Here is a 5,063-nt window from a genome sequence, read left to right as displayed (position 1 = left end):
TATCCCGCACGACCGGACATAACGACCTTAACGGGACCGCCGTTAAAAGACATCCACACGCAGTTGCGCAGGTGGAGATTGATAACTGAAAGGGACGTACGGGCAGATCCTATAATGACCACCCTCTTCCGCAAAGCCATCGGGGAGGGGATGTCACAAGAAGTGGGGCGCCACCTCGATGAGGTGGTGGGACTGAATACCATGGCACACAGAGAATTTGTGGATCATGTGGTGCACGCTGTAGAAAGGCAGCGGAAAGAGGGAAAAAAGCTGGAAGATCAAACAAAAGACATTCAAAGAAAGCTACTGCAGTTGCAGCTGGAGGAGCTGAAAGCCAAAGAAAAAAGGGCGAGAGAAATAAAAGAGCTGGATAAAGAAAAAGAGGCGAAAAAAGTGGCATCTGTGAAAATACAGATATATGGACAATGGATTCTTTGACTTTGAAGCAACCCCCGCGCCTGAACCATGGAGCAGCCTGATGGTGCCCCAGCTGACGGTGATCTACAACTTCTCCAGCATCCCTCACCCACTGGCCATGCAAGGTAATATGCAAGGGGGGGGGGGGGTCACAACCGGGTGGGAATCAAATGGGGGGAGGGCCAGGGAATGGTGGTCAAAAGAATCAGTGGAAGGGGCAGCAGAATCAGAATAACAACATGAAAAATAGCAGTTGGAACCAACAAGGCTTTCCTAACCAACAGAGACAGGGCTCCATAGTTTGCTAAGGATGTGGTCAGGAGGGGCACATAAAAAGACGGTGTCCGAACGCACAAGGGATGTACCCAGGTAACCAGGGGACCTGGGTACCAAATCAGCCTCAGCAACCGCAGGGTTACCCCCATTTGGCCCCACCTCCCCAGGCTAGGCCCCCATATCAGAGTGGGGAACCTGTAAATTACCAAGGTGCCCAATAGGGGTGACCAGAGAACCCAGGCAGAGTAGGACAGCATGTAATGATAACAAACGGGCCAGAACAAGAACATATAATAAATGTACAAATCGGAGGAAAAATTGTCCCCATGATGATAGATACTGGGGCAACATGCACATGCATTAGGAAAGAATATGCCTCACATCTGCCACTGTCGGGAGAAGTTATTCAAACAGTAGGGTTCTCGGGGAAAACAATGTTAAGCCCGACCACAAAACCGGTATTAATAAAAATAGGCGCAAAAGAAGCAAAATTAGAGGTAATAGTATGCAAAAATTCCCCCGTAAGCCTTCTAGGAAGAGATGCAATTCTAGCCTTAGGAATAAAATTAAACTGTGAAGGAGGGGGCATAGATTTAACAGGAATGTACTATATGAGAAGTGAAAACCTCCACATGGCAAATGTATATTGGGTAGGGGATATTGACACACAAGTAAAAGACCAAGTGTGGAGCACTTGGCAAAAATATGTTGAGGCTCAGATCCCGCAGGCAACTGAGCCAGAATATGACTTATATTGTACAATGAGGTTTGATCCCTACCAGGATCCAGATCTAGAAAGAGAGTGAAGTAAGGGAAAAGGAGAAAGACAATATTTAGTGTCAACTGCGCTCCTGATAGGACAGGAAGGAGCAGCATTAAACATAGCAAGGACCCCATGGATTGAGCAGTGGTTTCAGGAGGAACATGCGGCCCCACACATAACGTTGAAAGTCAATCCAGGGTACCAAGCTAAGGACTTAGGTCCTATGATTAAGAGAGCAGAAGAGCTCCAATTCGGGCCAACAGAAAATTATTTCATTTGGTGCACAGCAGATCAAAAAATTATCAAAATTATGGTAAGCGCTCAGATGTGGGGAAAGCCCCAAATGGTGAGGGTACCGTGGGAAGAGGGTACAAAACGGGAGAAATCTAGAGAAAATTTGGGCATAGAAGAACATTTAAACCAATTACCAAGCCAACTATGGTCGCAACATGACACTGATGTAGGTAAAGTGAAATCGGCAAACCCGGTTGAAGTGTACTTAAAACCAGGCTGTAAAGGTCCATTTAAATTACAATATCCTTTAAAAAAGAGAAGCAGTGGAGCAAGTGAGAAAAACCATAGGTCTGTTAAAATCAGGAGTGCTTAGAGCAACGCAAAGTCCATATAATACACCTTTACTGCCTGTACGAAAAGCAGATGGGGAAAAATGGAGATTGGTGCATGATCTGAGAGCAGTAAATGATGTAGTGCAGGAAATGACAACAGAAGTGACTAATCCTCATACTTTGTTAACCAATGTTCCTCATACTGCAAAATGGTTTACAGTAATAGATCTGTGTTCTGCCTTTTTCAGCGCTCCGTTGGCCGAACAAAGCCAAGAGCTGTTTGCCTTTACATTTGAAAACCGGCAATATACGTACAACAGAATGCCGCAGGGGTTTAAACATTCGCCGCATGTGTTCAACCAAGTGTTAAAAGATGACTTACAAGGTTTGGACCTCAAAAGTGTGGTGTTGCAATATGTTGATGACTTATTACTATGTGCAGATACAAAAGAGCAGTGCATAAGCGACAGCATGAAACTGCTGGAGAAACTGGCAAAGGGGGGGCACAAGGTGTCCAGGAAGAAGCTGCAGCTCTGCTCTCAGGAGGTGGAGTACTTGGGAAGAGTAATCACGGCTGGCGGTAAGAGAATGTCAAATAAACAGTTGGAGACAATAATGAAAGTTCCGCAACCACAGACAGTGGGACAAATGATGACATTCTTAGGAATGACGGGTTTTAGCACGGATTGGGTGGAAGGGTATTCTGAAAAAACGCAACCACTAAGAAAGATAATGAAGGAGGTTAGGCAAGAAAAACTGTCGAATAAAGGATGAGGGGGAAGTTGGCTGGCAAAAATAGGACCTGCAGTGGGGATAACACTGATAGTGGTACTGGTGTTGCTGTCTTGTATCCTCCCTCTCTTGAGATCCTCTCTCCATAGGGCTATAGGCATCCAATTGGTGTCATACAGGGTGACTAACGCAGGAGCCAGGCGCCAGACGGGTGATTCCAGTTTCCGGCGGACGATGTCACAGTCCAGGGAGACGGGGAGAGCGGAGGGACTGCGGGCGCTGACACCAGTCCAGGGAGCAACAGCACCAACAGTGCCCCTACGGGTCCAGTACGACAATCGCAAGCTGGCTTTCCAGTGGAGTGACGTGCAGACCGCGTACTCTGGTTGGAAGATATACCAGGAACCCACCAACTACGAGGACTGCGGCAAATCATCGTGCTACGAATCAACGTGTTAAGAAAATTAAAGGAGTGTATGATAACTTTGTTGGGTCACTTAGAATAATACATACAGCTTTGATATGTTTAATCAAATTTTGCGACGGCAGAGAGTGTTGGAGGAACCATGGGAACAATGTTACATTGAGGAATCTGATACATTTGGATGCTGCTATGGCAGCAGGGGATGTGCAGGCACCCAACGTAGTATACATGGGGTGGTGCACACCCGACGCTGTCTGACGCTGAGAATAAGAATACAGCGAGGGGAGTCTTTTGGGGCCATAAGGTCTGACCCCGAAAGGGGGGAAATGTAGGAAAATTTTGAGACTCCCCATGATTGTGATGGCGTCACATGTTAAAGTTAGGGAATTCCCATCAATGTTGATCAAACTGGTTCCTCCAAACTCTCGATGCTTCATGATAAAAATATATCACATGTATAACTATACACTCATATAATCAATATGTAATCCAATAAACCTATATCAGTAGTTGCAGCTAAGCTTATGGAAATGCAAGAAACCACAGTATCCACTGTAGAAAAAAAGCAAACGTAGAAGGCTTAAAAAACCACACTTACTCACTCAGCAGAAAACACTAACCAAATACTAATCATACACTACTGCCAAAAACTTCAGCAGATAACACTAACCAAAAACTAATCATACACTACTGCCAAAATACAGCAGAGAACAATAATCCAAAACTAACAAAACACTATTGCCAAATAAAAGTGCTAGAAGACTGATATTTTTACAGTGACCCTTATGTAAACTGAATACAAATGGAAAATTACAGGAGGCTATAACTCTGTAACTTGTATGCTTAATGGAAAATTACAGAATAAAGACTAATATATGTTTAAGGGAAAGTTGGGGTAACATTCCACAATAACGTTATCATCTAAGAACAGAAAATCATTGTGGTGCCAAGAAGGTCAGGCCGACCCAAGAGCAGGAAATTAAAATCATTGTGGTGCCAAGAAGGACAGATGGCTGGTATTTTAAGAAATGTGTTAAGGGGAGTTGTGGGGTACATTTGTGTATAAAATGAATGTAAAACTGACAATCGAGGTTCAATTTGGCGGAATTGATCTGGCTTTATGCACCTGTGCAAATAAAGTCTAACTTTTCCAAAGAGCTTGCTGCTGTGGTGTCTTTTCCCTCGTGAAGTAGTTTTCTACAAATTAATGATTGGACTTTGAATTCTGTCGGTTCCTAGACACGACAACCTAATTTCCCCCGGTCGGTGAGAAGAGTCTAACAGACTTACCCAAAATATTCGGTTTCAGATACCTTATTCGGCCGAACAGGAGAATTCACAGAGCAACAACGTCTCTGAATGAATGTTCTCCAAACAGTTAGAGCATTTTATAGGCTACACTTCAAAGTAGGTGAAATTGCCTGTTCTGGAATTTCCCCAGTGCTTTTGCAGTTCCGTTAAAAACATTGGATTCCTAGGAAACGCTGAATTCTCACTTCCTCAAGGCTATATATGTCACAGTGACTTACAGTGGGCTCCAGAATTATTAGCACCCTTAATAAAAATGTAGAAAAAAAGCTGCATATAATAAATTACACAGATAATAATCTGTATGTTATGTTCAAACATATGGGAAAACTATATACTTTTATTTCAGTACATTTACTCTCATGCTGAGCACAATAAACAAAACCAAGAATCTGGAGCTTGCCAAACCTCATTGGAATTATGACTGGAAGAGAGTGCTATTGTCAGATGAGACCAAAATTGAGCATTTTGGCCATACACACTATGTACATGCTTGGTGGCAAAAGAGGAATGCATACAGGAGCACCTCATACCTACTGTCAAATATGGAGGTGGGTCATTGATATTTTGGAGATGT

The 5,063-nt window shown here is 43.7% G+C and overlaps 1 long non-coding RNA gene across 1 annotated transcript; it reads left to right on the top strand.

Annotated features, from left to right (window-relative positions):
• Nucleotides 1-6: 6 nt before the first annotated feature.
• LOC135253362 (uncharacterized) lies at nucleotides 7-4,336 on the top strand. The gene is made up of 2 exons (XR_010329593.1): nucleotides 7-4,132; nucleotides 4,183-4,336. It is a non-coding gene; the product is annotated as an uncharacterized LOC135253362 (long non-coding RNA).
• The last annotated feature ends 727 nt before the right edge of the window (nucleotides 4,337-5,063 follow it).

Source organism: Anguilla rostrata, chromosome 4, assembly GCF_018555375.3.
Source record: "Anguilla rostrata isolate EN2019 chromosome 4, ASM1855537v3, whole genome shotgun sequence".
In the NCBI taxonomy this organism is placed as follows: domain Eukaryota; kingdom Metazoa; phylum Chordata; class Actinopteri; order Anguilliformes; family Anguillidae; genus Anguilla; species Anguilla rostrata.
The sequence above is the reverse complement of the archived record's forward strand: the minus strand, read 5'-3'. Positions and strand labels throughout refer to the sequence as shown.